The 13,424-nt window shown below is 35.4% G+C and overlaps 1 long non-coding RNA gene across 1 annotated transcript; it reads right to left on the bottom strand.

Annotated features, from left to right (window-relative positions):
• Positions 1–381: 381 nt before the first annotated feature.
• On the bottom strand, positions 382–4,302 carry LOC149634481 (uncharacterized). Its single transcript, XR_016373602.1, has 3 exons — positions 3,939–4,302; positions 699–768; positions 382–624 (listed from the first exon to the last, which is right to left on the bottom strand). It is a non-coding gene; the product is annotated as an uncharacterized LOC149634481 (long non-coding RNA).
• Positions 4,303–13,424: the final 9,122 nt, after the last annotated feature.

The following is a 13,424-nucleotide window of genomic DNA, read 5'->3' as shown; positions in this document are numbered from 1 at the left end:
AGTTTAAAATGCGCCATTATGGATTTGGGTCCGAATTTATTCGGAACGGGCATGGCGTATGTGGCTTTATCGAGAGTGACGTCCTTGGCCGGACTCCATCTATTACAGTTTGATCCGACTAAAATTAAGGCGGATGGACGAGCCATAATGCAGTATAACAGGCTTCGCAAAAAATATAGGCCAGATCTGCCTCTTTTGGAAATAACGGAGTCGAAAGAAAGTCGAGGTGGCAAAAGAAGAGCGCCTACACTATCTAAAAGCCTTTTAGAAGGCTAGGAAGAGAGATGTGCAGAAACACCGAAGAAGAAAAGGAAAGCTCAACAGAGTTTGGATAGTTGGGCCTTGAAGGGTTTAGCTAACGATGACCAAGTAACATGCTATTCTAATAGCGTTTTGCAACTACTCTTATTAGTGCCGGAATTAAGAGAATTGGTTAAATCTTACAATGGATCATTCGTTGAAAAACCAGTTTTACGTTGCCTCCATAACACGATAAACGACATCGAGAGTTCTCAAGGAAGCTTCAGTCGTAAAGGGTTGGAACTGAGAATGGCTGTCGGAAATCATTTTACGCAAAACGATCAACAAGACGCCAGTGAATTTTTGATGATCCTTTTGACGACACTAAGCCAAGAAATGGAAGCCGATTACTCTAAGGCTCTGAAAGATCTTTTTTGGTCAAAGTCGCGAAACGTTACCAAATGCCCCAATTGTCAAGTTGAACAAAATTCGGAGAATATTGTTGAAAGCAACATTTTCAATCTTCCACTAGAAAACCGAGACAAAATTGATTGGAAATCTCTAGAAAAAAGGATGAGATTAACAGAGGTGCCATGCGTATTTTGTAACAACCCAAAAATACAAGAGCGTGATGTATTGATATCCAGCAGGAAGTACGTATTTTTGTGTCTTCTCCGTGGCGATTACAAAGATGGTCGACCAATTAAGATTTCGACCAAAATATCAAGTTTTGAAAATCAAAATGTCACTATGAGTAAGATGCTTTTTAAAACTAAAGGGGTGATTATTCATAAAGGTGAATCTTTGGCCGAGGGACATTATGTGAACTTTGTGAGAAAAGACAACGGCTGGTACGAGGTCAGTGATACAATGATCAGAAAAAGGGAGAGATTCGTCAGTAACTTGACTGACGTCACTGTTCTGCTCTTGGAAAGAGTCCAGACGCATTAAAGGGAATCTAACGTGCTTGAAGAATCCATATCAAATTTACCCCGAGTAAAGTCCAAAATTTCAATATTCGTACCAGAAAGGAGCATCATATCTGTCAAAGATATACTAATACTTTCATATTCCCTTTAAAGTAATTTATGCCTGGGTAAGATTGTTAATCCTAGAGCAAATTTAAGGTTAACGATGGTTCAGGAGTAATTTTGATGTTGCCTACTATAATCACCGTGAAAGGGAGAGGAGGGAGGATTGTAGGGCCATGCTATTGTTACGAAAAAAAGGCGATGATTCTTGCATTAATTTAAGAATTTTCTAGTGAAGGGTTTTTAGTACTCAGTATTAGTCTTGCCCCAATGGTGTTTTGTGTAAAAAACACGCTAAAAACGTAACCCCTGTTGGTAATGCTATGTGATTAAATATAATTCTTTAATAAGCTGGTGAAACTATTGAGACAAACTCATCCTATTAGTTAACATTGAACAGAGTTTTTGAACTGAGATTTAGACACTCTTATCCAAATTTTAAATAAATACTTATTAAAATTAATATATTCAAAGAGTTTTCTAAATATCAGTTTCGCATCTTCCATTTTTTCTCTTTTAAGCGCGCTATTTTTTTTAAATTAAGACGCCCATAACCTTTTTACGTTAACAATTTAAAACCATTCAAAAACATTAAATTAAATTAATCTAATCTAATATTATCCTGTTACAATATCAAAGATTAGCAAAGATTTTATGTTTAAATATTATCTATTAATATAACCTTTTCTTTCTATAACTTATCAATAATGTTTACCCGTCCCAATCTGATGCCACTTACAAAAATTGATTTTTAAACTATTTATTAGTTAGGCTTAAAAAAAGCCATATGAACTTATTAATTTGTCCTATAACTAATATCCTACTATTGTTGTATAATTTTTTTTTATAAAGTGTGAAAATTATTTCCCAAATTGTGGTTACCAATATATATAGACATTACCCTTGTTATTAAAACAACTAAACCATTTTTCCAATTAATATTCCAGGAAGTTTTGCATAGTCTCTTTGTGTTTCTCACCAGCTGGGGTAGTCTGCGTGGCAGGTTGCATTGCGTAAATCCAACAGGGGTACAATTTGCAAAGCCTTCTGGAATATTTTTTTCCCCAAAAATTAATAACCTTTTCATTGTCCCTTTGGTAACCCACGCGCAAAACAATAATTGCCATGTTCTAGCAGCACTGTCTCCAAACTTAAAGTTAAGAGTTGCGTGACAAAATTTAAAAAAATTGACCCTCAAAATCTTATATTTAAATGAACATATAATTGCCAGTAAATTGTAAAGTTTTCTTTCAACCCCCGCCCCTTTACGTAACTAATATAACGAAGATCAAAATTATTCCGAAATAAATACTACAAGCAGTGTATATTTTCAAGTTTAAAACATACAATTTAAAGACTAATTTCGTACAACTACATGCGTATCGAATCAACACGTGCCAACTGCTAAGCTTCAACAGAAAGATAATTCATCATAGCTATTACCAGTGTAGTAAAAGATTAAACCTACACAGCTCAAAAATATGATGATCATCATCATTATAAAAAAACCCACAACAAGACTTCAATAGACAAATCAAGAAATATATTCAACTTCTCCACCGAAATAACAGACACTTTATACTGGCGTGTTCAAAGAGTGAGAGCGTCTTTGGATTAAGAACAGCAAAGATATTCAAAGAAATAACCTTTCTATTGGCTTGAGTCAGTGTCTAAAGAACATCAAGCTGTATCAAGGCCAAATAATACATGTCAATTATTTGGTTTCCCTATATAATTACGTTACGGTTTGGCAAGCCGTGCCTACAAGTTCATCAACACAATAGAAGTTCATAACAGCTATAGATTCGCAAAAAAACCTTTTTCGGGCAAAAAGTTGCCTCAACGTTGTTAAAATTTAGAACAGCAATGGTTTGTTACTAAAATTATGTGCTTGACTATGTTGGGAGTTGGGCGCACTCCTGTAAGCCAAGCTTCTGGGCAACAAAGTTTTGAGGGAATAAGGGACTTGTCAGCATGCCTACCCTACAGGAACTGACTACCCCGCGTCCGCGGGTGGTGAAATACCCCAAATCCCCCCTCCTTCACCACTCGATTAAACCTCAAGTACTTCACTCGTTACTCTAAAATACCAACTGATTAACCTTGGATTTCAATTTTCATCAAAACGCCTTAAAGCTAATATACCATGATGGTATATTACATTGTTTAACGGACGTTTGCGAAACAAAGCAAGGTCGAGGGAACCAGTAAAAATTGCTGCCAATTAATGACGTTAAGCAGTAATGCCTTCTGAGTTCAATAGTAATAAATATAGAAAAAAAATAAAATCAACTGGATTGGAGATGTCGCTACCAAACACAAGGCACCTCATTAACTCTCTGAACTGAACTGCAGATTCTACATCAACAAAACAAAATCAAGCGCGATGGAACCAGTAAAAAAACTACAATTAATGACATTAACTCCCAACGCCATCTGAGTTCAATAGTAATAAATATAGAAAAAAACCTAAAATCAACTGGATTGGAGATGTCACTAACGAAATACAAGGCACCTCATTAACTCTCTGAACTAAACTGCAGATTCTACACCAACAAATCACTACCAATTTTAAAAAGCATCTTTAAGTATATTAGGACTAATTTAACAAACTCCCCTTCCCTTTTTTATACCTTAAAAAAATATAATATTGAAACACATGCTTACTATTTTTCTGGCAATTATATAGTCTCAATTTGACAATCCTAGGATTAAATGTGTGTAAATATTTTTTCATCATTGAATTGTTCACTTGAGAGATTAACAAAATTATTATAGGCATTCATACGATAATGTTGAAGTCTCTCACTTTATAAATCCAACCTTCACGTATGACTGTCCTTGAACATTTTTTTAATCCCTCTCACGCATTCATTGTGAAACTTACATTTTAGATTCATTTAAAATTAATTATAGTTACTCTTAGCTTTTCCCTGTTAAGGTCTATTTTTTGGCAGCAGGACGCAATCGCTAATTATCCTCAAAAGCCTTTCTGGTGTCAAAAACAATTTTCTTTGGAAAAACCCTTTAAAATATGACACTTTTACCTTTAAACGTAAAAAACAATATATTTATTGACTGGAATAAATTTATAATGAATACCATAATTAAATAACAACTAGGGAAATTAAGCCCAAATTACATGCTGTAAATAAACGTGGCAAGTATTAAACCAAATGTTTATTTAAATAAATATTTTGGGCCTTCCAATATCATAATCATGCGTGTTTAAAAACTTGAAAATAGTCAAACAAAAACATTCTTAATGCAATTTAGTACTTGAAAGTAATTTTTAAACAGGCATTACTTAAAAACATTCCTATTTGTATTTTAACTATTATATGAAATAATATTATTAACCCTAAATTTTGTCATCAATAAATTACCGTAACTGTCATTTAACTTTATTTATTAAAAATAAAATAGTTTACAGGGCATAAAATAACATTAATTTCATGATTACAAGTAAATAATAATTTAATCCTGTTATTTCCTATATTCAATGATAAATCAAAGCATACTTCCATTGCCTGACCTCCTAGCATTCTGGCAAATCATTTAAACACCAACTTCAATTTCCCAAAGGCTGAATCCAATTAGAATTGTACTTAAGGGCGGAGCTAATAATATTAAAACTAAATGTGTGCCTGTTATTGTATTTCTTATTATTATCGAATTGACATCTTTCCCAAAATATTGCAAAATTGGATTTGTTTTCACCACGAAATATTGCTAAAGTTTTGCTAGTTTACTAATTTAATGCCATTTTCGACAAAAAATACTATCTTAGTTCTTTAAACTAGGTTAAAGGAGCTAACAACTGGCTAGGGGGAAGAGATAGTCTGATGTCACGCAGCCCCTATCTGGTCGGCATTTTTGGGCGTAGAATACTGTTTCCAACCGTTAGGGGGTTGAAACTCCAGTAAGAGATAGAACAGGGTGTGACGTTTCAGGGTCAGAACTGTTAGCTCCCTATTCTACGGCATGCAGAAATAAGCGTTGAAATAATCAATATAAAATCACCAACGTGTCTACACAAAATTAATAAAAATTAAGACCGAAGTCACAGATATTAATCAAAACGTCTTGGATTTAACCAAGACCTAAAAAGTATCGATAAGAAGAGAGTTAAGCAAGTGACTGAAGGCCCAGATATTAAAAGTTTTTTTTTAAATTAAGACTTACATGCTTAAGATGCTGTTCGGACAGTGGGACAAAGGACGATCTTCCTCGTAGTGCTTAACATGGCGGGTGGGTAAAAAAGGAGAGGGCGTCGGACAGCCCCTTTAAGAAACTTATGTTCCATCACCCTATTCCATTGAATAAACTTAATTTACTGGTAGTCAATTTATTCCCTCTCAATAATTTGAAAAATTTACTTATCTCGGGTTTTCGAGCACAACTCCATTCCCCGTTTACATTTTATAACCACATTTATCATTTTTAGGGGATTTCGTGATGAAAAATACCATAACACGCTATCTCTATGATAACACGTAACAATGACAAAACGATTTAGTCGTAGTCTGCTTTAGCCTCTGCTATGCCCGATACGAGCAAGGAGGATGCGTTTTTACAGGGTGGGAAATAAGGATTTTTTTAAAACTGGACATTGGGCCAGCGACCCCCCTGGCTTGGAATAAATAAACTGGTCCATGACCATTGACCAGGGCGCGTCGTCTGCTAAACTAAAGAAGTGGGTAATTAAAATAGTTGAGATAATGTCTGGACTCTGGTTACCCTTGAATTTTCTTAGTGGTCCCGTGGACCACTGACCCCCCTCCGATTTAATTTTTAAACTGGTCCAGGCATTTTTTAAACTGGTCATTTGCCCTGTGCCACCGCCTTATTTCCCACGTTGGTTGTATACATCGTCCTGGCTAGAAGTACGCCTTGTGCCACTCTCATGCGGCGTCAATGCGTCATGCCTTCTTTCGCTGGCCTCGTCACCAAGGCAATAGCCCACTCAATTACGCGTTAAGTTGATCCAAAATTCCGTGTAAACGTACTTTTTAGGGTATTCGTCACCAAATAGTAATTGTTTTTGAGAACATTCCTCGGCTTGAAATAGGACAACTACGAAATAATTCGACCAAATTTTATTTTATAAATATTTTTTACTATTTCAATTTCTATAAAAGTATTCTACCAAATGCATAAAGAGTGCCACCAGAAGTCTCTGCGGCTACTAGAAATACTACATTTATATAGGAAGATAAGATAAGCAGCGACAAGTATATAAATGCAGGGCTATAACTGATAAATCCCATATTCCTTTAAAAACCGTTAATACTTTCATTAACCTTGTTCCTGAATATTTACAGACTAAGTAGCAGAGTCGAGTCACAGCCTCCTAGATCTCGCGACTCGGTGAACGCAGGCTATATTGCAAAATAGCCAAGTCAGAATTTTCGGCCTACGACCAAGCTGAGTCCAGCTGACACTCTCACACCCTTAAAAAAAATTCGAAGAGTATGCACCCCCTACTGCTTGCGAACCATAGAAATGATAGAGACGCCATGGGCCTGGCATAGAACCGTGTGACCCTTGTCTGTCGTAGCGCTGCTATAGGCTCTTTCTACTTAAAAAAGAGACATGTCAATCCTTCCTCAGTTTCGGGATATACAGGGGGTTGACCCCTCGACGTCTCTACTCTTTTTATGATCTTTCCATCGACCGAGATGGAAGGCAAACTATTTTCCCCGTGTCTTTTCCTCTTACATATATTCAGTTTAACCAAGACTAAAAATCATAACTTCCCTATTGAATTTGCCGCCATTGTTGAAATTTGCACAAAAACAATAGGTTTCACTATAAATCGTTCAGGCCATGAACGCGGATATGTTAGCAACCAATTAACGACACAATGTCATACACGTACCATGGATAAAGAATGCGCGTGAGGAAAATAGTTTTAACGCTATAGGATAGGCAACTACCTATCTCGAACGACAGCTTATTCTGTATATACTCTTTACAACATCGGTTGTCAGCACGAGTAAACCTAGGTATCTATGTAACGTAGCTTTGTACGTGCTGTCAAGAGACAAAAAACTTCAGGATCTTCAGGATTTAAAAACGTTTAAAATATCCTGAAGTTTTTTGTCTCTTGTCAGCACGCGCAAGGCTAGATTACATAGAGACCTAGCTTTGCGCGTGCTGACAACCCATGTTGTAACAGAGTATATACAGAATAGGCTGTCGTTCGAGATAGGGAGTTGCCTATCCTGTAGAGTGAAAACCAATTTCCTCACGCGCATTCTTTATCCATGCACGTACTCTCCTAAAAATGATAAATGTGGTTATAAAATGTAAACGGGGAATGGAATTGTGCTCGAAAACCCGAGATAAGTAAATTTTTCAAATTATTGAGAGGGAATAAATTGACTACCAGTAAATTAAGTTTATTCAATGGAATAGGGTGATGGAACATAAGTTTCTTAAAGGGGCTGTCCGACGCCCTCTCCTTTTTTACCCACCCGCCATGTTAAGCTCTACGAGGAAGATCGTCCTTTGTCCCACTGTCCGAACAGCATCTTAAGCATGTAAGTCTTAATTTAAAAAAAACTTTTAATATCTGGGCCTTCAGTCACTTGCTTAACTCTCTTCTTATCGATACTTTTTAGGTCTTGGTTAAATCCAAGACGTTTTGATTAATTTGCATATGAACAAGTGGGTTGGGGGTGGGGGTGAAACAGTAATATATTCTCTTCTAGGTATGTTATGTAGCTGCTGGGTTTTTCGGCGTCGAAGGATTCTGGTAAATCCTTTTGTTTGCCTGGGCCAATCGGTGACTTATCATTGAGACACCCCCTCTTATACCCTTCTCTATGAAAAGGTGCATATCGGGGTCAACTAATAGATCGAATTTCACTTTAATCATGGATAAAGCGCTTTCCCAAGCGATTCTGGGTCCGGTAAAAGCGTGAGTGCAGTCCAACTTGTAGTAATCCAGACACATAGCACGAAAGTTTTGGAAAATACCGGCGATAAGTTACTACACAAATAGAATAATCTTACACCAAGTTCCTATATAAGAATTTTTGCCGTAGCCTTTGGTTCTGAAAGTTCTGGCGTTAAGCTTTTTAAAGTTCCCAACGGAGCTCGCGTGAATGGAGAGATAAAATTTCTAAAATCTCGGCCACAGGCCCGTAGCCAGAAACGTTACGCAGAGGGGGCAGTATTTTTCTGTGAGGGGGCATGGCAAATGGAATTTTTTTTGTAGAATAACATAAATATCAAAATGTCAGACAATAAATATTTCCGCAGGTATTTCATTATTGACACTCATTTAACAATTGAAAATTTAACTTTTTTTAAAAAGTTTAAAAAAAATAAATTGTTAATAAACAATTCTAAATCTAAATTTCAAGTCAGATCTTTTTCGTAGGCTAGGGAAGTTAAGTTTGACTTTCTTTCAAGTGACATAGCTCGTCGTTAAAGTGAAAATACGCGAGTAGGGCAAGAAAAGCTTGCCTCGCAACTTCGCAAGTCGCTGTTGAGGCGTCAAATGTAAGTCTGAACCCCGAGGGGTCGGTCATTCATTAATTCCCGTACGCTACCCGTGAAATCCAACTTAAGAAATCCGAAAGCAATGCTGATTTTGAAATCAAATAAAAAATCAGCAACGAAATCACAAAATCATTAAAGAAATCATAAAATCAGGAAAAAAACACAAAATCAACTAAGAAATCACGAAATCAACATAAAAATCACGAAATCAGAAGCGAAATCACAAAATCAGTAAAGAAATCGTGAAATCCATTACAAAATTCACGAAATCCAAAATCCAAAGAAATCACAAAATCCGACGAAATCAAGGGGAAATTCTCAAAATCCGAGGATATCACGTAACAAATCTCAAAATCCAACGACATCAATGGAAATATCGCAAAATCCGTCGAAATAACGAGAAAAACAGCAAAATCCGACGGAATCATGGGAAAAATCTCAAAATTCGGTGAAATTCATTGCATTTTATCGAATTCTGAAATCAAACGGAATCCGAAGAAATCAAATTGGATTTCGAAATCCCGAACACTTTTTCCAAAACGCCCGACCCCTCGCTGTACCCCGACATAATATTTTGGTCCTGGATGACAAAACCAGCGATATATATCAAGGATAACGACAAAAGCTAAAAAAAATTCAAGTGTATCAGGAATATACACAGACAATAAAGTCTAAAATATGTTGATATACATTCTAAATAGTTTTAATATTTGTGTACCAAAATAAAAAGTTAATTTGATAAGGGGGCATTGGAAACTTTTTAGGGGGCATTTAGGGGCAAACCGAAATCTTATTTGAGGGGGCAGGATATATTTTTGAGGGGGCATTGCCCCCTGGTGCCCCCCGTGGCTACGGGCCTGCTCGGCCACGACCGAAAACGAGCTTTTGAAGCGGCGCTCCACAGCGGTGGAGAGTGAAGTAAAACAGGCGAGGTTAATTTTTTTATCGAGTAAGTTCAAGCATGGAGGGTTCATCAAAGTGCATGGTGTTTGCGTTTTTATGGCAACGGTGTATCGTGTGGAGTGCAAAAGTGTTTAAAGAAAGCCGAGGGAATTATATTTTTCTGGCAGGAAAATACTGTGAGTTTGTTTTGAGAGCCTTTTATCCATCTCTAAATTAATACATTTACACCCGATTCGTTATTCGTAACTTGCTCCGCCATAACGTAAACTCCGATCGTCGAATAAGATATACGTCTCTCTATTGGCTGAGTAACTCACCCAAGCGGACCCAACCTCCAATCCAAAAATTGAAGTTTCGTACATTTTTTAAGGGGGGTGGAATTTTTTTAGTGAGACCCAGCTTTCCGCGACTGATTTTAGTTGGCGTAGATAAAAATATTAGTAGCCTTGGGATATCAAGTTTTACGAACACTCGAGATGAGACGTTCGTTAGAGATAACCTGACACACAATACCCTCATTCCTAGGCTGGAAAGCTATGTCCTTTTAGATCATCTCCTTTTAGTTACTAGTTTAGATGGCTTCCCGTCCGGTCCCACGACTACGTAACTAAATCCACAGGCCATGTGACTTGTTAGCTGGGTTGTTGATGAGATCTTGGAATCCGGTGAGAATTTTCAGTAAAATCGCTTTAAAATCCGCAAAGATATCAATGAATACTCCCACACTTCTGTACTCGAAAGTTATCATAGTCTTATGAATAAATATTGTAGTAAGCAGCAGGACTTTGATTTTGACATAATGGAAGCGCGAACTCAGCTGGCCGCTTTAGACCACAATTTTAATGTCGGTAGGAAAACCTTCTCTGAGATTACCACTAGCAAAACTGAAAAGGAAGAATTCGCCTATTACTATTCCAAAGCAACTGGAGAGTGGCACGCGAGACTCTAAAAGAGCCAAAAAGCTACTATTATATCTACAATATCCTCGAAAATATTTTAAATAGGCAGATGAATAATATAAAGAAAGGAAAAGAGATCAGATCGATGGGTTCTATCGCACCAATTTCCAGACCCGATAAAACGGAACTTGTTTCTGCGGCTAAGCGACGTAGGCTAGATTTAAATTAACAATGATAACTCTCATAGCAAATACAAAATGTATAGTCTGATTTGTTTTTGGTAATGGTTTTTAATTTGCATTACAAACAACTTAATAAAAAGAAATACAAAATTTTTGATTTTTCACAGTGCTCAACCTTCATTTAAGACTAGAAATTAAGTTTAATGTTTTGTACGGAGTATCACAATAATAATGACAACCTCTCTTAATTTATTTTCTAATATATATCACAGCTAGAAACTATAAATTTATTTTTCAAGTAATCAAACATACTTGCAAATTATTTGTTTATGAAGGTTGAATATCACAATACTAACGTTAACAACAACCTTTATGATTAGAGAATACTTTAGATTTGGCAATAAATATATTACAGGAATGTTTTGAAAGTATGAATTATTTTTTGGAATTTTTAAATAGGAAATTAACATTTTAAAATGTTTACTTTAGTGAAGGTTGCATATTCAAATAATTACTTAGCAATTTCAACTGGGACAGTTGGATATTTAGCACTTTGTATTACTAAACCAAAAAACCATAAAATATTTGACTTTTCCTAACTAAAAATAAATTATTATTACTTTACGTTAGTTATGGGGATTTAATCATTCAACGCTTCTTCAACTTCCCTAGGGTTGAAAATTTGATATCCTACATAATCATCTTGGTGTTTTCAGGATAATTGCTTCTAATTTTCAGAAGCGCACAAATAGGCAAGCACCTTCGGTTATTTCTTCCTAGTTTTTTATAAATCATTCCAGAAAAATTGCGGTATGCTGTATAGCGTAGTTCCCTACATAAAAGTTTTATCATATTTATGAAAACCAAAAAAAAACATTTTCCCTGGTCCTTTTACAATTTCCGTTATCTGATAATAATTGACCTTAAAGCAACTCCAACTATAAATTTGAAATGTAAATATTTTTGATTGTGTCATTTAGAACTCACTGATTTGTAAAGACATCTGGTAGATTTTGTCTTCGTCTCCGGTGATTTAAGTATAATTTATGATTAGTTTCTAGCACTATTCGGTTCAAGCACATGGACTTGAAGCCCATATGCTCTCCTATGCATTCTGGCTGAAGCATGTCTGGTTTCTCTCTCATGAATCGTGAAATTCTTCCAATTTGTTTGCAACAAATAACCCCTAATCTCGTGTCACGAACGCTAAAATACTTTTGGAGCTCTTGTTCTAGGGTTAAACCTTCTTCCAATACTACAGTTGCGCAGCTTCCACATGAACAATTTTCTCGTACCTTATCAATGTCTATATGTGCTACATTGTTTACATTAGCACTATTATTTTCCGTTTCAATTGCCAAGGCCCTCCTCAACCTCACTTCCTCTTCGGTGTATTCTGGTTCAAATTGGTATCCTTCCACTCTTCTAGCCCCACTATTTTATTTAAATCAAGGGTTTTACATATAAATCTTTAAATCTAGCAGCGAGCAATAGTTACCTTAATTTTAAATTTTGTTATTTGTATTCCAAAACTGAGGAAACAGGAACCCTAAGACGCCTTACTTTCCCTAACAGCGATTTAGCGAAATAATTCATCGAGCAGACGATGCGTTCTTCCCTCTATTGGTGTCCTACATTTCTAGAATATATTGGTTGACTCTAAACAAATAACGGACGTGTGCCTAAACCCATTTCCAGTAAATAGTCAAGTAACATGGGCTCTGAAATAAACCAATAGGCGCAACCTATACACGCCACGTCACACCAAATACGAAATTCGTTAGAGACCAATTTTGATATTATAACAAACTTAAATATTTTAAATATAATAACTATAATAATTTTTGAGATGTAGTGTTAATAATTTTAGTGTACGTCCTTTCAGTTAAGGTGGAGTTTTTTTATCCGGAATGTACCTTTAAAATTTTATTCCGAAATCAATGATAAAAAATTGTCCGAAATAACTCTTACTCCTTTGAAGCTTACGAATTAAATAGAAGCTCAGAAACCATTAACGCCCATTTACTTAAACTAAGATCTCATAAGGTCGTATTCAGAACCATGATTGAAGTTATAAATGATTATCTTTCAAGTATTTACAAAATTGTTTTCGACACTAAAATACTCCCCTCTCATTTATGCATGATTGAAGAACACGAAAAATTTGATCGCGTTTACAGTTATTTTACAAATTGCATCTCCCCTTTTAAAATTATAAAAGAATTTGAAGAGAAATGTAAAAATCAAGAAAGTGAAAACGAATTTAACAGTTACGATAGCTTTAGTATATTAGCTGGACAACTTTATATTTTATAGGATAGCATTAATTTTTAAAAAAAGTCTTATTAAAAGGCTTTATGTTTTGTATCGTTTTTATTATTGTATTAGAATATTTGTAACATTTGGATATTATTTCTGATGTATTGTCAATTTTCTTATAACTTTAGTTATGAATTTGTGGTAATATTTTAAAGGATTGCATTAATTTAAAAAAGTCTTATTAAAGGGCATTTTATGTTTTGTATTGTTTTTATTAGAATATTTGAGACATTAGGATATTATTTCTGATGTATTGTCAATTGATCAACATTTAAAATAATTAGTTATTTACACGTCGTTAAAGTGTTAAAGGGGGCGAATTTGACGCAAACTTAACC

Source organism: Phalangium opilio, unplaced genomic scaffold (genome assembly GCF_054372755.1).
Source record: "Phalangium opilio isolate 3A_F unplaced genomic scaffold, DU_Popi_V2 ptg000098l_1, whole genome shotgun sequence".
In the NCBI taxonomy this organism is placed as follows: Eukaryota; Metazoa; Arthropoda; class Arachnida; order Opiliones; family Phalangiidae; genus Phalangium; species Phalangium opilio.
Note: the sequence above shows the minus strand (reverse complement) of the source record. Positions and strands in the feature narration are given on the sequence as shown.